Below are 23858 nucleotides of genomic sequence, written 5' to 3'. Positions count from 1 at the left end.
AACACAGGAAGAAGCGCTACCATGGGTCCTGTGAGGGGAAGATCGCCACCGGAATTGTCGGCGATATGGACGCCGATGGATTGGTGTCAAGAGGTGAGTGTCGGTGATTACACAGTTCGATGATGTGATAGGAACCCATATATATATATATATATATATATATATATATATATATATATACACATATATATATATATATATATATATATATATATATATATATATATATATATATATATATATATATGTATATACACATACATATATATATATATATATATATATATATATATATATATATATATACACACATACTTGTAAACATCCATTGCTGTACATATACATGCACATATAGGCACATATACTGCCCACCTTTCATGGTGGGAATATCAATTATGAAACAGTTGTGAGACATACAATTATGTAATAATATTGCACAGTGTTGTGCAGAATGCATTTCACTGTCCTCAGGCCGTATAGCTGTACCAGACCTCACTGGCTGTAACTCAGTCCCACAGCATTTAACCACCACATGACATATACCTGCACTGCTTGCTGTTTTCAATGCCACACACTACAACCTACATAGATATGTGCACATAGCAACCTTCAAATACATATATATATATATATATATATATATATATATATATATATATATATATGTCCAGCCTTCACTAACAGTTGCAGTATGTCCCTTGCCCTATGAACATCTGCATATACATATAGATACGGACTGCTACCACATATGGAGGGTTCACAGTATGTAGAGTACCCTTCAGACACATCATTCAGATGCCAGCAAATACATCTCTGTTACATACCTTACCTTTGTATTTCTCACCTCTGTCTGTTGTACCTGTTGACGTTTTTTTTTTTTTTTTTTTTTTTGGTTGGTGTCTCCAACTGCCTCTGTTTGTTTGTTTTTTTTTTTTTTTTAGTTGGCTGCCTCTGTTTGTTTTTTTTTTTTTTTTTTTGGTTGGTGTCTCCAACTGCCTCTGTTTGTTTTTTTTTTTTTTTTGGTTGGTGTCTCCAACTGCCTCTGTTTGTTTGTCTGTCTGTCTGTCTGTCTCTCTCGCTCTCTCTCTCCAGTTGCTGCAATGATATTATTGGTGTGGACAGCAAGTACAGGCTGCTTTTGTAGGTATCTGTACATGTGCATGTGATGGCCTCTGCACCAATTAGTGCCCACCATTTAGTAATTGCATGCAGCCTGCTGTGTGGTAATTGCAGTTCTCACTGTGATTTCAGGACACTGCTATAAAATTATAGGTTAGGTAGGCATAGGCCTTTCAGTTTTGCAAGGTGGGGACCAAGCTTGTTTGCTGTGGACACTGTTGTGTCAGTCAGTAGGTTGGTATATGTCTCATATCTGAAGCTGGGTTGTAGCCAGTGAAATGCATGTTGTACTGAAACATGACTGTTGCTTCTTCCAGTACACTCTTCTCAGTGTGTTAGTTTACTCACACCTCCTAATGCTAACACTGGATACATGGGAGTATGTACTTTCTTTTGGAATTAGGGAATTAACTGGCATACAACAGTAGTTATTGCAATGTATTCCTATGGCTTTCCTATGTACCCTTTACATTCACTCCTTGTAATGCATGTTATATTTCTTTCAGCACCAAGTTATTGTATATCTGCTGTGGCTTAGTGGTACTTCATGCAGAGTGGTGAGTTCAAGATGTGGGGTTTGAGACTGACAATGGTATTTTATTTTGCTGCTGAGCAATACAAGGGCCTTGTCATACAGAGTGACTAAGGCACTTTTAAGCAGTTGATTTGCACGGGTTTGCGCGACACTTAGCGATGCTAAGCTATGCTTAGCTTAGCTTAGCTTATTGTATTTTAGCAATACTAAGCTAAGCTTAGCTTAGCTCATTTTATGTTAGCAATACTAAGCTAAGCTTGGCACAGCTTATCATATCTTAGCAATGCTAAGCTAAGCGCACACATGAGCACACTGGTGCAAACCTGCTTACTACTGTTTACAAGTGCTCACTCCCGCTAACCCCCGCGGTCATGTCTTTGACAGAAAAGTAAATGAGGAGATAGGAATGTGGTGATAAAGGGTGCACAAACAGGGGAAGACGGTAGGGAAACCAGCTTGGGATGTACACGATGGGTGTGGAGAAGGTCCATAGCTGCCCATTTCTTTACCAGCAACAGCTGTGCATATGCAATACATTAGGTGGGATGTTTGAAACCTTCCACCCCTTAGAGAGGGCTGAGGACAACTAAGTATGTTTTACTACCAATTATGAATATCAGGCACATGCACTGTTTGTGAACTGCTATACTGTCATTAGTACGTTACTCACTTCTGAACAGTTTGTGGTTTGTGTTGACATTAGCACAGTCTGCTCAGGACAACTGGACATATTTCTGTACTGTGTATGCCTACCTACACCCTTGGTTGTGCCTGACTACACTGGTATATAGTACCTTTGGTAGGGGTGCAGAACTGCAGAGTGCATTATTTATTATCGTGTGATGTTTATCTTACTGAACATGCAGAGTTGCTGTGTACCTGTAAGTCTATGAAGACTTGTAGTCTGTCTGAGTAGCTCCCACCTGTGGACATATCCAGATGGTAGACAGAGGTCAGCCTAGAATTCTTTGACTGAGCACCACAGCAGTCTTTTCAGCACCTGAACAATGGCATTGTCACAGGTGATTGCTAGCAGTACATGGCTACATCTTTTGCTATTTCTGTGTTGTACTTCTACATAAGGGCATGCTTGTGGGATTCATTTTACAGCTATTTGCAGAGTGTGTAACAGCAGACAAGATGATATGCCTGTGTGTTTCTGACTCTTCCAGGCCTCAGATACTCTCACATATATATTTGAACAGCCTCAGGGAAAGGTACATATAACTGGGTTACACCTGTGATATAGTTCAGACATTTTGCAGTTCAGACTTTGGGGGATTCAGAGCATATGTATTACTACACATTTTCTGACGTGCAAGTGGTGTCTACTCTCACTTATTGACATTTGTCATTAAGTGAGATTCAACACTTTTCTGCCTACTGTTAGTACATTTCACAGGGAGTCAGAGGGGCACAGCTAACATTTGTTTACAAATCAGGGTCATCACTGTAGATCAGTCACTGTTGGGAGGTCTGGCCTGTGACCTATGCAAATATGCCAGTGTTTATCCTGCTCAGATACTGTGTGGGGTTTGTAAGCTGCTACTGTAACATTATTCCCTACTAGCATGGCTGATTCTCTTTTTACAGTCATGTCATGCAATTCCACAACACCTGCTGGTTAAGGCCCACAGAACAGGATTTGTGTTATGCCATTCCTATTTTCCCTTTACATTCATTCATGGTAATGCATGATATATTGCTTTCAGCACTAAGTTATTGCATATCTGCTGTGCTGTAGTGGTACTTCATGCAGACTGGTGTGTCCAAGGTCCCAGATTTGAGACTGACAAGGGTATTTTATTTTGCTGCTGAGCAGCACAAGGGCCTTGTCATGCAGAGTGACTAAGGCACTTTTAAGCAGTTGTAAGCGGGTTTGCGTGGGTTTGTGCGACACTTAGCGATGCTTAGCTTAGCGCACACAAGCTCACACTCGTGCACCCCCGCTAACTACTGCTTAAAAGTGCTTACTCCCACTAACCCCCATGCTAATTTCTCTTAAAGAAAAGAAAATGGGGAGATAGGAAAGTGGTGAAAAAGGGGGCACAAAGAGGGAAAGACAGTAGGGAAACCAGCTCGGGATGTGCAGGATGGGTGTAGGGAAGGTCCATAGCTGCCCATTTCTTTACCAGCAACAGCTGTGCATATGTATGAAATTTGGTGTGAAATCTGAAACCTTCCACCCCTGAGAGAGGGGTGAGGACAACAAAATATGTTGTATTGCCAATTAGAATTATCAATTTACATGTCCAGCGGACATGTGTGCGAATTGGGAAGCTATGTATGGGGCGTAATTTTTTTGTGGGAACAGATTGCCCTTTTTTTATTTTTTTTTTTCAGGTGAGAGTGGAATGTGAGGTAGAGGAAGAAGGTATATTTGGGGAGGTAGGTTGGGGAGGTAAACAGACAAGACAAACAAGACGCATACAGGGGCGGAGTTTGACATATGGGGTGGCTGAACACAATTGACGGGGAAGGATGTTTGGAAATCGCAAGCCCTTGAGCCCACAGATGGTAACAGTGGAACTGATTTCCGCACCCATGGGCAGTCACCACTGCACCTTCACAGTCCTGAGGGTGGCTGTGCTGGGGGCTGAGTAGGACAGGCAGGCTCACCAGAGAGACACTCCACTCTCGCCTCAAGCTGGTGTAGGGGATCAGAGACTGAATACTGGATCTCCCTATGCACCACAGCCTGGACCCTTCAAAGGGTGACAGGTGGCCCTTCTCCACCCACGCTTGCATGGGGGGATGAGCCCCATCCCCTGCAGTGCTTCCACCCAAAGGTGGTATAGGACCAACGGAGGAGGGGAGCCCGGGCTGGGCACCAGAGCTGCTGGTGCCAGGTGCACTCGCCAACTGAGGAGGGACAGGTGGGTCCGCTGGGACCGGCCTTCCCATACGTTCTGTGATTAGGTGTGTTTAATTACAACATAAACAACAGCATTTCAGATTAGTTGTGACAGCATGCAGTAATATTCCCATTAACCCAACACACCAAGGTTGCAACAGTTGAACAGCAAGCATAACACATGCATATATTGAACGACAGTGGATATTCCAACAGCATGCAGAAATGGTTGGTAGCAACAGGCCACCATGAACGTGCTGTTTGAACAGGGCACATGCATCAACATCAATGCAAATATTTATAAAACAATAGGAAATATGTACCAACAAATATTTAAGATTACACATACCCACTGAGGTGTGGAATTGCATGGTTTATGCACATACAGTAGGATGTAGAAAAAAACCTTGATTAACATCTTATAATGACCTTTTAGTCTACACTACATTCCCACTGAGTGCAAGTGTATATCCCCTACCTGTATTATTACACTTGCCACCATACATTAGGTTGTGTCATGGTTTTGGCTAGTTCAATATATGCCTGACCTATATCTGACATACTAACTGTCCAGGATGCAGATGTTACTGCTACATATTTCTTGTTTGCATTTATATTTCTTTATCTACATATCTGGGATGTTTTCACATGACATTTTCACTTCAATTTGTACAGAACCCTGCATTTCTTGACACACACTCACATTTCTGGTGAATAATTACATGCTACACGTGTTCCAGGTTTACTTATTCATGCCAGCCAGTAACTGATTATTGTGGACTGTATATATGTTTCACAGCTACTAGCACTTCCATCTCCCACTTTATATGGGACTGCATAACTCTGGATTGCCAGTGCATTTTCAAACAGTACTGTTTGTATAATGCAAAGGTACAACAACATTTCAGACTCTGTGACACAGACACACTCTGGGTTTTAGACCTTTATTAATGACATTGCACACTTTTCCACAGGCTCACTCCTTTATTTGTTTTAACGGTGTTTATGGCAGACATGTCCAAGACATATTATACCTTTATTAATAGGTTAGAACAATCTTTTTTCAGGCTCACTCACTTATGTTATATGACAGTGCCTGCAGGGATATTATTCCAGACATATGTTATCTTTCTTAATGGGTTACTACACTCTTTTTCTGCCTCTCTGACGTTTTTATCTGACAGTACATGCAGAGGACTTATTCAAGCAATTCTATGGCTGTTTTATTGGACTACAACACTTTTTTCATGCTCCCTCCCATATTTTATATAACAATACATGCAGAATAATCACTAACCTGCCTGGTGGCACAACCTTAGCAGCCTATCAGCATAGGCTTGCTGATTTGCAGCACAGTCACCTGCAGCTGTAAAGTAAATGAAGGGATATTGAGACATACCTATCCATTATACATACTCCATTATCAATTCTTACATACTGCATTCCATGGCTACATACTCAGTTGTGGGGCATTCTGCATCCCACGGGCCTCCTGTATCCACTGGTTCAGGCGGTCCTGCTTTCGTCTCTTCAGGTCTGCATGGTGGTGATGGACCTGCTCACCAGTCCGAGGAATGCCTGTAGCACTGGTGAGGTCACGAGCTAACTGGTTCCAAGCCTCTGCCTTGTACTCCATCCCTTGGAACTGGCCCTGCAGGAGTCTTGTCTCATGATAGCGGACAAGGAGCCAAACCATGTATTTGGACTCCTCGATGCCCCAACGTTGCACTCGGAAGCGTGAACCCTCTCCTGCACCTGCCATTCTGACTGCAAATGTGAGCTACAATCAGTTATGGTGAGTATTCCCGCCTATGGGGCTTAAATATGCCGCATTTCCCCGCACTTTTCTGTGATTGGCCGTTTTGTAAAATTCTTGGCTGACTGCAGACCTGCTTAGTAATGGTTAAACTACCATTTGTAAGTTTATGAATGTTAATAGTGGCTGCTTCCCCTATATTGTCATGGCTTAGTGGTTCTGTACTTTGATTATGATGTAAAGGGTCCTGGGTTCGAACCTTGTCATTCTTTTATTTTAATACTGTCTAGACAGGCTAGGGTGTGTGGCTGCGTTTAAGCAACTTAGCTCTACGTTGCTCCCCGGTGTCCTACAGTGCCCTGGTTGGCACGGCGCGCATGTCCGCGCAAACACATTGCACTGAGTAAAGCGCTTTTAAACTTTGGGCAACTCTATTTAGCTGGGTAAAGCGCTATTAAACTATGGGCAACTCTGTTTAGCTGGAAGGAGCGCTATTAAGCTATGGGCACCTCTGTTTAGCTGGGTAAAGCACTTTTGAACTATGGGCAACTATGTTTAGCTGGGTAAAGCGCTATTAAACTATAGGCAACTCTGTATACCTGGATAAAGCGCTATTAAACTATGGGCACCTCTGTTTAGCTGTGTAAAACGTTGCTTAACACCAGGCTATCTGGGTCCTTTAAAATATACATTTTTGTTCACTGATACATTGGCCATATCACTGCTTTTAATAACATTTTAATCATATATGTCTGGTATTATTTCAAATACTGATTTAAAACATAAATAAGACGGGGAGTGGTGGGACTCGAACCGTGAATGCCTTCTCTTTGTGCATACGCTCTACCATTATGCTATTGCAGTTTGGTGTGATTTGCATAAACATTCCTTCTTATGCTCTTCCATGTCAGAATTGCTAACTCTAGCTAAGCAATGGGCACACCCGCACACACACGCACAAACACAGGCAGCTATTTCGTGGATTTAAAAAAATATATATAATTATTTACTTTATATAAGTGTGATGGGTGTTTACAGTGTCAGAGAGTGTGGTGTTGGGTGCAAGTACATTTGAGCGAACTTGCTCTTGTGTGTTGACATTTTGCTTTTTATAACCTTGCAGGCGCGTGCACATTTAGACTGCTTGGCAGTTGGACACGCCCCCTGCTTTCCTACTCAGTCCGTGTAAGAGTTACGGTTGAGTCAGCGTGCCCTCATGAATAATCATGGCACGCTGACGTCAAACCGTTCAACTGCAGCCTCCGAGTTAGACTTATTAAGTCTTACATGGAGGATTAGTGAATCCGAGGGTATGTTTCTTGGAAAATATATACTCTACCTGCTTGTAGTATGACTTTAGAATGGGCTATATTAGAGAAGAGGGTCCAAGGGTCAAAGCTCTTTAACTGGAAGCATAGATTCTTGCAGTCCTTTTTACCTACTACCATGGTTTTGTTTCTTTCTTTGTTTTTTTCTTAATTCACATATTCATCGAATCCAACTGTCACTGTGCTGCCCCTTGAGTTAGCATGCCATAACCTATACGATTGCTTAACGATCTTTTGTACAGCCTACATTCTGGAGTAAACAAATGACCTGCCAACTACATAGACTAAGTTCTAACCTACTACTGGAATCCATTTTGGCACAAAAAAAGAAGAAGATGACCATCCAAATATGGGAAATTCTGGGAAGTAAATCTGCTCACAGTCAAGGACAATGCAGTCTTACCTAGCGTTTGCTTCCTGTATCAGGGCAAAGATAAGTGAATGTTTTGGATTTATTGAATACATTAAAAGAATATGTTTTCTCTGCTTTTCTTGATTTTCTGTCTCCATTTCCCTACTGAACTATCACCTTCTGGAAAAAACATGATCAGAAAGATGAGGTCTCATTCTTGTCATACTGTGTGACCTCAACAATACAAACTGCACCACGCGGACTTCAGACAAGTAGTTTTATTCCAGAACAATGAAATGTTCCAAATGTAAAAATGTTAAGCGCTTTCATCAATAAAAAATTACTTCCTCAGAACACATAGTGATGAATCAATTAACCTTATATAGTCTCCGTATTCACCATATTAAACAATTATGACTCAATTAATCTTTTAAAGTGAAATCCCTTATAAAGTGGCATATATTTAAGACAAATGAATTAAAAACATTTAACTTTCTCTATTATAAATACATAAATAAAATACTTAATATTGTAATTTTAATTTATTTTAATCTATTTGCCCTCTCTTTTAAAACTGGGAGAATTGATAAATGGTCATTCAGACCAGGGGGGATGTTAGAAGCTAATCTAAGCTGCCACATTAACTCTTTTTAACCAAACTATTTTCCAGTCCCCTCCTCTTCCATCAGGTTCAACAATATCCACAATGCCAAATTTAAACACTGTGTAGCCCTGACAAACTATTGAATGCCTAAAAAGAGCATTTGTCTCTTTTTTTATTTTTTGTCTTATAAAGATGTTCATAGATCCTACACTTAAGGGCCCTCTCAGTTTTGCCAATGTAGAATCCATTACATGTATTGCACAAAGCAATGTATACTATGTTACTAGTGTAGCAATCCCCTTTTCTTAAAAATAGGGTACTCCCAACCATGTTATTTAAAGTAATGGATGAAACTTGTAAAATATAATTACATTGGGAACATCGCCCACAAGGTTTAATATTTTCTCTCATGTTAATTCTTCCAACACCCATTTTTTCCAAAGTAGTTTTTAAGTTGATACCCACTTTAGTGGAAAAGCAAGGTTTTTCACCCACTTTCCTGTATATATCACTGTTAGTTTTAAAAATTCCCAAGTTCTTATATAAAACATCTTTCACTCTATTGGAAAGTAGACAATGCTGAATGATACAAGCTTGACTAAAGTCTGTCAAATCTGTGTTTGAATGTATATTAATATCAAGCTCTTGTCTCAAATTGTAACTGTTAGTTACCATCTCACCCCATTACCCAAGAGTGGTTTATATCTATTTCCCCATTGATCTAACACCTCCTTCAAAATGGGTTCTACTAAGTTAAGGGGGTACCCTCTCTCAAAAATCATGGCTTTCAATCTAGCAAATTCGTGTTTAACATCATCTCTTTCAAATGTCATTCTAGCAATACTAATAGCCTGCCCTTTTACAATGCTTCTTTTCTGACTCTTGGGGTGATGACTTAAATAATGTAGATAGGCATTACAAAAAGTAGGCTTACGATATATATTGGATTTAAAGCCTTGGTTAGTTTTGGAAATTTTTACATCAAGGTAGTTGATTTCAGACATATTCACTTGATGTGTGAATTTTAAAAACGTGGTGGTGTTATTAAGATATTCCATAAAGTGTGGTATATCTGCAAGATTACCTCACCACAAAACAAAAATATCGTCCAGGAATCTATGATATGAAATAATGTCTGATTTGTATTTACTATTCAGAACTTGTTGCATTTCCCACCCAAATAAAACTAGGTTGGCATATAGAGGGGCACAGGCTGCTCCCATGGCTACTCCTCATATTTGTTGGTAATACTCACCCTCAAAAAATATATAATTATTATCTAAAACATGAGCCATAATCTCACAGGCGAGATGAATCCTTTCAGGGTCCATGGTAGAGCATGGCAGTAAAGCATCTTCAAAAAAATCTGTCCCTTCAACCCTAGAAAAGCAAGTAAAAAGATCCTGGATGTCAATAGTTAAGAATATAACATCTTTAGACCAATAATTCTGTTTAATCTGTCCCAAAAAATCCCAAGGATCTTTAATTATATGTGGAATATCCTCCATAACTTTTTGAGTTGTTCTATCCACAAAGACTGCCAAACTATGTGTTTTGGACCCACTTGTTGCCACTACGGGCCTAAAAGGTGGTGAAATTATATTTTTGTGGATCTTGGGCATTCCAAAAAATGTTGGGATTCTGCGATGTGCATTCACAAGAAAATTATACATTTCTTTACTAATTCTTTGGTCTAACAAGTATTCCTCAAGATAACAATACGTTGATAAGCAATGTGTATTTCATTCTTGGAAACTTGCAGGTAGTTAGTTTGATCAAACAACATTTCTTGCATTAAATTGATGTAATCATCAGTATAAAACACCACTATACCACCTCCTTTATCAGGGGCCATGATCCTCAAAGACCTATCTCTCCTTAGTTCCTTCATTAAAGTTCTTTCCCTAGGATTTAAGTTGTAATAAATCTTTCTATCCTGTGCCCATAATTCATATATTTTTTCCTTAACAACTTTTTCAACAGTGTAGATCAAGGGGTGAAGGGGTGGGTTGTACATACTATTTTTCCTAATTGTATCTCTCATATTAGGCATCGTGTTCTCCTCCCCTTTTCCATTAAATAACACTTTGAAGTTTAACTTTCTGGTGTAAAGGTGTATATCCACCATGATGTCAGCTAAATCTGGGAGTTGGGTGGGTACAAATTTAAACCCTTTTGAAAATAGGTTAAAAAATTCTTCTGTGATTTCCTTCTCAGTATAGTTATAAATATTGAACCCTTGAAAAGAGTGGAGAATACTGTCTTCTTTTCCGCTCACAAATGACCCCTGCCCCTTCCCCAGTTGGAATAACCCTGCCAACCCTGATTCTGGTGGAAATTCCTCTTCTAGTTGTTCCTGTTGGCTATTCTTTTGGAGCGCCTGGGCATTTGAAAATCCCCCTGGTCATGTTCACTTTCATCAATATAATTGTCACCACCTTGACCTTCATCAAAATATTCCTCTTGTACCATATCATCCTGCATATTCTCTCCCCCATTATCGGCTACCCTGTTTTCAAAATAAATGTTGTTAGTAGGATATGCTTCCTGGTGTGCATATTGATGGATGTCTCTACCCAATTTTCTTTTTTTCTGTTGGTATTGCATATTACTTCTATATTCCACTCTATCAATCACCTTTTCATAAAGGCCTTCATATTGTTTAAATAAAAGATCTTGTAATATGTATTGGTTCATTTCATCAAGCTCTTTTTCTATGTTGGCCCTCATCTGCTTTTGAAAAGAAACTGTCTTACCTAAAAGTACCAAACCCCATTTATCAAAAACTTCAACAAATTCTTTAACAATTTCCACATTATAATATAAACCAAAAGGAAACTTATATACATGAAGCCCTTGAGGCACAATTTTTAAGCGGATACATTCAGTGAAATACATAATCTCAATCTGTAAGGTTTTCAATTTGTACAACTTTTTTTCAAAAGCAAATATCATGTATTTAAGAGAATTATATACATTACTTTTCACCTTACAGTCATTAATACCAGCAGTAACATTTTTAGAATCTCTAAAATCATACTGTTTATTCAAAATGTCACTAAATTTAAGAGAAACAACAACTTCTTTGGCCGAAAATGAATTTGTAGAAGCCTGGTTCGTATCATGAAATGACTTCCCCCTCGTACAAGGTGGAGACTTGGAATGAAAAGTTACAGTACCTTGGTTAGTTCTTCCAATTGAACTAATATTATTTTCATGGTTCTTGGTTGTTATAGAATCAAGTTCCCCTCTGTAATATACCGCTCCATTGGAGGAGAGGTTTATTCCATTCAATGAAGTATCCGGGCAGAGCCTTTGCTAATTCAAGGGTAAAGAGCTCTGTTGACTAGACGTCTCCTGCATAATGTTCACAGCACCATAATGAACCTGGGCCATCACGATGATGTCATTACGTCCTCTCCGTTCTTGAACCGGACCATTTGTCAAGGTGGAAACCCTCTTTGTGACCTCTGTGGATCTGACCTCTTGCCCTTTGGGCCTGGGTAACTCAAGAGGTGATCCTAACCAGAGTTATAGTAGTCTTGTTGCTATGACTATCTCCAGGTCTTTAGAGATGTAAGAAGTGTTAGAAGCTACCATCAAGCTCTCCAGAAGGGACAGCTATAAATTGAAGTGGAGAAGGTTCTCCATTTGGGCTGCAACTTGTTCTTCTCTTACTTGTTTGTCTTTTCGGCTTTTCCCTTTTAGGGGTCGCCACAGCGGAACTCTGGACTGTTAATGATTGGCAGTCGATTTTTATGGTGCCGATTTGCCAGCCCGACGGTCAACCTTCAGTGAAGGCACTCCTATTCACACATGTCTTTCGGATGCCACTCGACCGTGGGGAGGACATGCAGACTCCACACAGAAGGCACTCTAGCCAAGAATCGAACAGGAGAACCTCTTGCTGTGAGGTAACAACGCTACCGCTGTACCACCGCGGCTTGTAACTTGTTCTTCTCTTACGTCATTTGGAAATTGAGTGAGTCTGTCTTTTTTTCAAACATGTTTTGCCTAGCTGGTTCGCAGTCATTTTAAAGTCAGAGTTCATGTCTCTGTCTTTTCTACATTTCATGACCTGATGGAGTGCAACTCTTTGATGTAGTACCACACAGTAAAACCACTTGTAAAGGATTTCTTCATGTCAGACTCTCTCTGAAGACTCATTTTTTAGCTCTGTGTGAACCTCATGCAGAACATGTTGTCACCTCTTCCTTTTCTGCTAGCTCGTTCAGCAGACTCGTAGTATCAGGCAAGAAACATTCTGCAGCACAAGCCAATTGTTTGATAGATTCCCAGAAGTATCTTAGCATCTCAGCTCATAAAACAATTTGTTATATTTTGCATATCAGCTTGCGAAATCCTAAAAGAACTGAACCGAACTACAAATCTCAACAATAAACAAATGATCAGTTACATTTGTTAAGTTCATGAAAAGATAGGCACAATGTGTCACAAGCACTAGAAAATGTCATTGTATCCCCCCTAAATATTTTTCACAAGTCCATGTATACAAGTACAAAGTAGTCCTTAAATGCAGCAATGTACTGTATGGCCAAATGAGACTGAGATGCAATGGCATTCCACAATAAAGTGCTGTTATAACCAACTAGACTTACTTCACCACACTCAGAAAATAGCATGGTTCTCAAAAATACTGCAGTACTCCCAATCCTGGATTACCTCCTTTATTACTTTAAACCCTAGCCATTCCATCAAACTCCCACCATTTAAGGTATGCCTAGCAAATCACAAATATAGTACATCATTTGAACATAACAAGGAATTCTTTCCCTCTCTGAGGAGCAAAGGAACCCTTTCTCAGCACTTTTTAACTACACAGACAGTCCCATAAGCATGAATAGTAAGCACATAATGTAACCTGTGACATGATTACCCTCATTATGTTGTTCTATCTTTTTTGCCTACCATAGCATACAAAATATTTACTTCATTTAACCTCAGGCAGGTAGTTATGCATGTATAAGGCTTCACATAAAAGATAATATTGCTTTACGGTGAACAACTGCTTTTTCTTATAGCTGTGCGATATGCAGAAAAACCCTACATTATTTCTACAAAACTGTTGTATGATGCAGATTCAAGATGCATTTTAAAGTACAAAAAAATTCTGTTATTATTTCATTATACTGTTACTTAAAGCTGGCAGCATATTTAAAACCAGGGTAATCTTCAAATGGGTTGCCAATACTTATTTAAACAGAAACTAATAACCCTAGGAGGGTTCATGTCAAATCACTGAAAGAAATTTCAACAAGTGGCAATACTATGTAATTAAACAGCTGAAAAACGCTTTCAAATCTCAAAGTATATGTTTTGCGTGGAAGAAGCGCCTATATACCCTCTACATCAAGGGGCATTCCCACACCCTAGAAACTTATAAATACCAAATCCATGGTCACACAAAGCTGGGGAAAGTGAAAAGTTAAATTACTTCATATACTCAGCACGTGCTGAAAATGCATTCGTAGCCATGCTGGGTTGTACCCACCCCAGCTGGATACATGGATATGTGCAGTCTCAACAAAAAGTAGCCACCATTTGGACTCTGGGCTGTCTTATATAAACCAAAGCTTGTAGCAATAACAAAGTCCTGACAAAATAATAACTCCAGACTATTCTCACACATCACTCAAAAATATACCCTTTTTTCAGACAACATGCCAATGTTTAGGACATTCAAGAGTGTTAATAGAAAACAGTGATAACCAGTACTTATAAGAAATACTAATGTACCTCAGGAAGATAACTAATTTGCTACAGTTACAAACTACAGTTGGAAACACATAAGATTCTCCCAGCCATTGCTCTATTTCCTGTCTGTTATCACTTACTATTACTCAGAAAACTCCAGGTAAACTGCTAGACCTCTCTAAGAGACATAATCTCATAACAATGGTAGGCCTAAACATGAATTAGAAATGGCTACAAAAAACACAGAATTCTCGAATATTAACTTTCAATAACCTATCTCAAATTGTAACAGAAGGAAATGGACATAACCACAGTGCCAATGCCAAGCCAATATTTGTATTAAAAAACACATATTTCCAAAAAGCTAAAAAAACTTACAAATGTTACATAATTCAGACAACCACTATCCAGTAAATTCCTCTTTCAAAGCTAACACCCCCCCCCAAAAAAGTAATACTTAAAAAGTCAGTCCCCAAATCCTCACAGTCCACATTTCTCCTGTATAAGAGAGCTCTGACCACACCAGAGCTCTCTCCACAATTTAAAATCTTCTTATCCCTTTTCAGGATAGGCTATGTTTGCTGAAAAGGAAAATGCTTGAAAGTAAAATGACACAATGTTTAAATCCTGTGCTCAGCTAAAATGTCACCCCGAAGGCTCAGGTAGATAATACCATGGTTAAATCCACAACTCAGCTAAAATGGCTCCTGAAGGTTGAGGTAGATGATACCATGGTTAAATCCAGAGCTCAGCTAAAATGACTTCTGAAGGCTCAGGTAGACAACTGTATAGTTAAATCCAGAGTACAGCTAAAACAGAGTTACCATACATCCCATTATCAACGGGACACTCATGGGTTGAGCTACCTTATCCCATTACACACTCTGCAAAGCAGCAGGACCTGAAAAGTCCCACTTTTCAATCACGCTGAATCACTGTGGAAAAGCCACAGTTACTTCCAGCTTTTTCATGGCAATTCAGTTACGCCACCAACCCAGAACTGCTGGCAGAGCTATCCCCTGTTTGATCTGGGTGTTTTAAATCATGTAGCAATTGGCTGCAATTCATGAATGGTGTGGGGATTGAGGCAGGAAGAGCACTACAAGAATCATAGCTGAAGAGCGGTTAGTTTTTAGCGCTTATATAGGTGCACAAAAATAAGACTGAGATTTGTCTTTTTTTCTATAACAGACAGCCATCCATCCATCCATCCAACCATCCATCCATCCATCCATCCATCCATCCATCCATCCATCTATCCATCCATCAATCCATCCATCAATCCATCCATCCATCCAGCCATTCATCCATCCATCCATCCATCCATCCATCCATCCATCCATCCATCCATCTATCCATCCATCCAACCATCCATCCATCCATCCATCCATCCATCCATCCATCCATCCATCCATCCATCCATCCATCCATCCATCCAGTCATCCAGCCATTCATCCATCCAGCCAGCTATTCATCTAGCCAACTAGCCACTGCAGCAGCCAGCCAGCTGGCCACTCCAATAGCCAGTCAACCAGCTAGCCACACCAGCCAGCCAGCTAGCTACCCCAGCAGCCAACCAGCCAGCCAGATAGCCACTCCAGCAGCCAGACAGCTAACCACTTCAGCAGCCAACCAGCAGCCACCCAGCCATCCATACAACCATTCATCCATCCAGCTAGTGACTCCAGCAACCAGCTACTCCAGGATCCAGCCAGCTAGCCACTCCAGCAGCCAGCCAGCCAGCTAGCCACTCCAGAAGACAGCCTGCCACCAGCTAGCCACTCCAGCAGCCAGCCAGCTAGACATTCTAGCAGCCAGCCAGCTAACTAGCCAGTTCAGCAGCCAACCAGTCAGCCAGCTAGCCACTCCAGCAGCTAACCAGCTAGCCACTCCAGCAGCCAACCAGCCAGCCAACCAGCCAGCCAGCTAACCACTCCAGCAGCCATCCAGCTAGCTGTTGTACCCATAACTGCATCTCCTTCACCACTCCTGTGGTGATGTCATAGTAGAGGGTGTGGCCAGTGTCATATTGGCCACACCCTATGTCCCACTTTGGCCCACACTTAAAAGGTGACAACCCTACAGCTAAAATGTTAAAATGCAGCAGCAAAGCAAGGTCACACACATCTGAAGTGGAATGTGTTAGGAACCTAAAAGATACCCACCTCAATCAAATAAACAAATTATTGCATCAATTAAACACTAAACATGGGAAAGGTGTTTACCAAAGACTCTCAAAGGACTTCACTAGGCATAACAACAGTAAATGGCATAAATGAAAACATTCCAGTCCCTCCTACCCCACCAACAATAATGTTCAATAAAATTCCCACTACAACTCCAAGCAGCTCTAGGCAAAACTCTTCAATAATAGTTCCCCCCCCCATTCTATTTCCAAACAAATTAAAAAAAAATCAAAGGTAGAGGAAATTACTGACTGGATGAAACAGAATACCTCTTCCACCACAGTCACTACGTACTACATCCAAAATTATTGGCACTTGGTAATCCAATACTTTGTGACTATCTAACATGCATCTAATACTTACTACAGAAACCATCTCACCCAGTTTCAGGTGACTCTAACGTACATCTAATACTTACTACAGAAACCATCTCACCCAGTTTTAGGTGACTCTAACGTACATCTAATACTTACTACAGAAACCATCTTACCCAGTTTCAGGTGACTCTAACGTACATCTAATATTTACTACAGAAACCATCTCACCCAGTTTCAGGTGACTCTAACGTACATCTAATACTTACTACAGAAACCATCTCACCCACTTTCAGTCATGCTCTAATAATTTTACTTGCCGCAATTTCCTCCCCTTCCTCTGTTAATGATTATGAACTGATCACAAGCATCTGCCCTTTGGCTAATTTATTATCATACAATAAAACATAGAAAACTTCGATAAGCAGCACAATTTCTCTCTCAAGTATAGCTACTTAACTGCAATCTATACCCTGCAAATCTATCAAATCCTATCAAATCTTTACAAATAAGGAAAAGGTCTTCTGACCAGAACAATATTCCTAGATCATATGAGATCCTTCAGAATACTTGTTCACTGTTCATAAACGACCTCCTCTTGGATCTGACACACATTGCCTTTGTGTTATATTCACATGACAGCGTAATCACAAGACCACATAAATGGTATCAACCCTTTACTGAAAAAACTACACATGACTACAGTGCACTATGGAACTGCTTAGAATTAATAATTTATCTGTAAATGCGCATAAATTAACAGTGCTGCAGCTGTTTGGTGCAGATACACAAATTACATCCATTAAGGACCCACCAGGAGCTCACGACCCTGGAATGAACAACCAAAATAAAACTAGACCAAAATCTCACATTCTACACTCACACAGAAAAACAGGTACATAAGGTATTAGCATAGTTAAAGTCTCTTACAGAATAGTCCGTATATAAGATATCAGCTGACTCCCTTTGTATACAGCCCTTTTCAATTCATATGTAATTCTAGCCACAGAACTCTTAACTCCTAATAACTTTTTTCACTAAATGTCTCCACTACTCATATTTACCTCCCTCCCTTCTTTTCCCACTTTGCTTACTCCCCTTTCTCAGAATTCGCTTGATTCTAACTACTACTACTCTCCTCTCTTATTTATAAATTAAATCTCCAATTTTCCCAGTTTTACCCATAGCCATACCCCTTTTTTTCTCTTGACACTTTACCTTTTCTATCACCTGCTTTCTCTATCAACTTCCCCTCTGCTTCTGTTTACTAACGTACATGCTGTTTCCTGTAAGAACTAAGATTTGATATACAGTACTTTATGTACACTTATCTTAAACTCTGAGTTAATTATCATTACTTCCCCTCTAAATGGTGAAGTCCTTCTGTGGTGGAGATATATGAATGACTTTAACATATGGTTTTATTGCCTTTTTTGTAAATAACACCTTTTAAACTCTCATGCTACAAGTGGGAACTCAAGCATTGTAATGCATGTTTATATTACTTCATGTATACTGTACTGTTTGTAAACATTTTTATGGTGTATGAAATACTTTGTGGAGCTTTTCTCCCCGGGTCTCTGCTGAAAGAGGGTGCAAGCTCAGTCAGACATTCCCAGTCAACAAATGTCAAATAAATAAATAAAAATAAATAAAATTAAGGATAGACAAGCAATAGCCATTAAATACTACTTTCTAACGTGGGATATATACTGCCAGTTATAGTTTGACTGGTCCCAAAAATACCTTTATATTTATAGACTACTGAAAATAAAATTCTTAGGTTCAATAACTTAGCCCCCTAGAACACTGCTATACTACAGTAAATTAAAAAAAAAAATAGTGTAGCTCACTTCAACATGACAAGAATTGTCTACTCTTAAAGGACAAACATTTTTTATACTTTGCGCCCCATCCTTGCTGACCATAAAACCTTGCCTGTCAGGCATAACCTGCATCTCCCAGCTAGGAACATACTTAGTACAGTATGGAAGTGCACCAGAGTGCCAGTCATTCAGGTAGCCATGTGGGCTTTTGTGCCTTCCCTATCAATCCATTATTCACTTGTGTATGGCAGAGGCTGGAAATCATCATCGAATGCCTGGGTTAAGGCTCTGAGTTTAGTTTCACTAGTATCGTGTTTGATTCCCTCAGCACTCGTTTGTCTACTGTGTGACTATCAGCAAGTTAATTAACCAGACATTACTTCCAGATAGCCCCTGAAAAGGGACCTTGTGTCCAGTAGGCCTATCTGGTTAACAAATGGGTATTTATTTATTTACTGTCCAGACTAATCTGGCTTTCACCCCACCCCCACACTCCAGCATTGCACGTTATGGAGTCCCTATTTGGTCCCAGGACATATTCAACTCAATCTCTACCAATCAGCTGCTCAGATCCCGCTGAGTGACAGCTAAGGATACATTCTCTGTGGCCTAACACTAACCCCTAATGGCAGACTAAGCACCTGTATCATTTACAGGGACTTCCTATGCTACTCTATATATGCATATGTGCTACTTCACCTCTGTAGGCAGAGGCTACCATCACTAGCTTGGGAGATCACAGCCCACATTTTCCCAATATTGGTACACATTTTTGTAAGCCTGCTCTTTCTGGGGGCACATTAGATACCCAGAACAAGCTCACCTCCCCTTCCAATAGGCACACCATATGTCACTCCCATACCACCCGCCCACCCGCATCATACTCCTCCAGTAGTAGAACCACTATTGTTAAGTTGGGTGGCCTGCATTGCAGTCAGGATTTTATCCTTCTTTGTCATGGAGCTGGGGCTATTAAAGAACAAACTGTTTGTAAAACATGCAAATTACTCTTTCCGAATTCAGAAAGGAATTTAAATGCAAACACCAGGATTTACATTAACAACTACTGAAAAAGCATGCTCCAAAATAGCTCCTGCCTGCTGGAACAGTCTACCATATAAAATCATAAAAGTAGAAATGAATGCTGTTCAGGAAGTATCTAAAAGCCCACCTATTAAATGGCATTAAAAGTACTTGTTTTGTAGATGCAAGTTATGTTTTTAATGTGCCATGAAAAAATAATTGGTACTGTATGTGTGCATTAGTTGTATATTGTTGTGATATCCAGTTGTGTCATATTTTGATATATATATATATATATATATATATATATATATATATATATATATATATATATACACCCTTGATCAGTTTATTTACCCATCTAACAAAGTTTAAATATATACATATATCTACGTAAGCACCTTTTGCCAAGTATATCAAATGTGTGAAAAATGAATCCTCATTAAATATATTTGCCTTTGAAAGCTTTTCTCTATATAGTTTTTCAAATGTGGAATAAAAGACTATGTTTTCATTTGCCCTTTCCATAGAAAATAATAATCAAGCACATTTTCTTTATTTGTTTGTTTATTTATTTGGTGTTTGTTAACCAGCATAGAGCATTCATCTCAACAGACCATTTCCTGTCTCAGCCCAGGATGTACAACTTTAAGTGCAATTTTAATTAAAAACATTGATAGAACTATGGGTTGGAGACAGTGGCATTGACAAAAAGGCAGGATTCAGAGCTGGATGTGGCAGAGTTAAAGATGATAAGATTTGCATTGGGTGTGACGAGGGTGGACAGGATTAGGAATAAGTATATTAGAGGGTCAGCCCAGGTTGGAAGGACTGGAGACAAAGCCAAAGAGGCAAGATTACATTGGTTTGGACATGTGCTGAGGAGGGATGCTGAGAATATTGGGAAAAAGATGCTAAGGATGAAGCTGCCAGGTAACAGGAAAAGAGGAAGGCCTAAGATAAGGTTTATGGATGTGGTGAGAGAGGACTTGCAGGTGGTTGGTGTGACAGAGCAAGATGCAGAGGACAGGAAGAAATGGAAACAGATGATCCGCTGTGGTGACACCTAACGGGAACAGCCGAAAGAAGATGATGATGATAGAACTATTAAATAACATGGAAGTAACAGTGAGTATGATTCTGTAACATATTGCTATTGCAATCATATTAGAATCTGTTTACAGAGTACAAACTGGTAAGAACAAACATGGAATTATAGAATTATATAAAATACAAGGCAACTGACCCCTGTGGTTATTTATGCCTTGCCAGTATCCCTTTACTCCTTTTTCAATGACCAACACGTCAGTCATATCAGGACTGCATTTGTTGAAGGCCAGGGTAGGGTTTGGTGTTGGCATAATGGTAAAAGTATTTACCTTATAGGCACAAGGTTCATGGTTTAATTCTTACCTTTGAGGGAAATTATCCAGGTGTAAAAAGGCCTACAAAGGCAGCTAGCCTAGTACTCACCTATGAACCTATGACACTCATCCAGTTGTCTAACTCTTTTTGAAGGAAGAACGTGTGTTGCCTTGCTTAATTTAGAGTGGACGTTTGCTCCAGAGAAGGGGCAAGTATTGGATGTCAAATCTGTCTCTTCACCATGATTTGTTTACTTTCAAAAGCAGGTTCTTCTCCCTGGTTGTAGTGTTGGTGGGACTGTTTGATTTGTGAAGATACAAGAGGTCTTGATATTGAGGAGGACCCTTCAGCAGCAGGTCCCATTTTCCCATCCTCCAGCATTTCTTTTTTTCTTACAGTTTCATGTTGCCATATTGATCTTTCATCAGAATATCTGATTACATTTTATAAGAAGCTTACTATGTTACAACCATATAGATGAATCCGTTTTTAACACATATTACCAGATTTAAATGAACTCTAAGAATAGAGAACATTAGAGTGTGCCTGTCCCTTAATGTTGATGCAGAGATCTCATTTGTGACCCAACAGGGCATATCCCGCACACTTGTAGGGACTTAAGGTTTTCCGAAGACCCGAATGTGGTGGTACAGGCTGGATGTTTACCAAGTATTAAGTCTGATGCAAGGAGCCCTCTTGAACATCATCTGATATAGTAAGTATGTGCATTGCTAGTCTTTCCTGGCAGACAAAGACAGTTGTCGGCTATTGTCTAGTGATTATCTTAACAGTCAGAAAAATAGTTAAAGGGCTTCATGCTTATTTCCCCAGATATACTGTCTGGGGACATTCAGATTTGGAACTTTAATCATAACTGCTATTAAAATAAAAGCACATCTCATTGTAATTTTTATTGCAATCTGAGCCATAAGACTTTTAAGATTAAGATCCTGTAGCCACATATGGCCATGTATCCCAGGCATCTTCTTTGAAAAGCACAGTTTTGAAGCTGCTGGGCTTTGAAGAGTGAATCTCAATGTCAGAGTTACATAAACGTGTTACAAATGTGAATGCATCTATTCTACTTGTATAAAGGACAGAATGCTGTTTATGTCTGACCCTAGAATTCAAGATGATTTAGATGAAGGAGCATACATTTGGGGGGCTTTCCAATCTAAGACTCTATGTGCTTCCTAGTAATTTATGATGGTCACCACAGATATGATGAGGCAGGTAATTCTATGAGCTTTACTAGCTTTGTGTGGACATGTCTAAGCAGATTAATGAAAGCAGTTCTGTGCACAGGAAGTATTAACACTAAATTGGAAGTTGCATCTGTTTTTCTTACTATCAGATAGTTTTTAACTTTGTATAGTGTTTTATCTGTTTATAATAAAATCCATGTTACTGGATGCTCAGCCTTTGGTCTATGAATACACTAAGGTATTTCACGCAGGTCATCATTGCTATATATTCTGAGAACATAGCCAGTTTTAGGCATCAGAACAAAGTGAGTCCTTTTTTACTTACCATCACTTAAGCTTGTCCTTAACCAGTTTATCAACGCATGATGGTAAACTGACTAGTCTGTAGAGGTTATAATTTTACCAGCTCTTCTGTTTTTCCCCTGACATTTAGGAAGTTAATGGTGAACTTTCCATCCACCCCAGTCTCCTTGAACTGTCCCACTCCTTTCTCTTTTTTCACATTCTTCTGGGTCTCCTTCACCAACACCCCCCCCCCAGTTCTTTCCTAGCAGATGTAGTCATATTCCTTCCATTTTTGTCAGCCGCGTTGTTCCTAAATATTCTGTGTCCCTGGAATACCTTGTCCTATCTTGTTTTGTTGTTGTTTTTAACTAGGTTGGAGCACTGATGCATATGGACCTTTTTCAGGTACAACCAGGTCAGAGTCATACATTTAGGCAAATGAAGGCTGAGTGAATAAAACACTTGATCACAACTCATTAACAGCTCATAGCCTTAATCCTCTTCACTTGGTGCCTGTCATTTAAATGACTTCCGTTGTCATTGTTCCACATTCCATGTATCCTGACCACATTTGCTTCACTATTAATTGCATCTACTTCCAGCGCAGGTATCTTTATGTCTAGACTCCTGGAATTACGGAGCACATCCTGCCCCTATGAAACATTCCTCCCATTACCCTCTCGTTTGTATCTGTCTCCGCTCATCTCTATTTTCCTTGTGTTCCCTGGTGTTTTTGTTTTTTTGTTTGTTATATTATCTTCCTTTTCCTACTCTCACTGCTGTACCCTCCTTTCTAGGTACATCCCTCACAGCTTTCTTGAGTCTATGCAACTTATCTACTACAATTCCGGAAACACTTTATTCTATGTAATTAATTTCTCCTTCCTCTTTTCTAGAAGATTGTGTTTACTAGGCCCTCCCTGCTGTTTCCTCATTTTCCCTGACTTGTCCCCATCCCGACTGTTATTTTGTTTGCATTAGTTTGTTTGTGTGCTTATTCTTGGCTTAAGTAACCCATTGGTTTATTTTGGAGGGTCTGTCCTTTAATTTGCAGTTAAGTGAAATTCTGCTAGCAAAGTCCATAGGCATATTTAAGAAAAAAAAAAGATGGTGGAATGAGTTGGGATGAATTTGTCTCATAAAATAATGTTTCTGAAAGAAAGACTTTTGTTGCACTTTCCAAGCACTGCATTCTGTTTTGTTCATAAAGCAAGCATTCTGTACAGCTTCAGAAATAAATTATGTATTCCATTGTTGTTTTCATAGATAGACATTGAGTGCTTTAGGTGAGAAACTATTCAAACAGCCTTATTTTCCACCAGTTACAGCAGGATTGTAGCTTTAGAGTATGAATCATTATATCCATTGTCCCTTTAAACTGTGTGAAATAT

The 23858-nt window shown here is 39.6% G+C and overlaps 1 protein-coding gene across 2 annotated transcripts in view; it reads left to right on the top strand.

Moving 5' to 3' along the window:
- Nucleotides 1-23858, top strand: part of LOC122792925 (signal-induced proliferation-associated 1-like protein 2) — a 2084855-nt gene that overhangs the window by 1102909 nt on the left and 958088 nt on the right. For both annotated transcript variants that reach the window (XM_044060495.1, XM_044060497.1), the window contains exon 6: nt 21569-21692. The gene's annotated coding sequence lies outside the window, so the exon portion shown is untranslated. The remainder of the gene's footprint in view (nt 1-21568; nt 21693-23858) is intronic.

This window comes from Protopterus annectens, chromosome 2.part0, assembly GCF_019279795.1.
Source record: "Protopterus annectens isolate FY-2018-M chromosome 2.part0, PAN1.0, whole genome shotgun sequence".
Lineage (NCBI taxonomy): Eukaryota > Metazoa > Chordata > Ceratodontiformes > Protopteridae > Protopterus > Protopterus annectens.
Note: the sequence above shows the minus strand (reverse complement) of the source record. Positions and strands in the feature narration are given on the sequence as shown.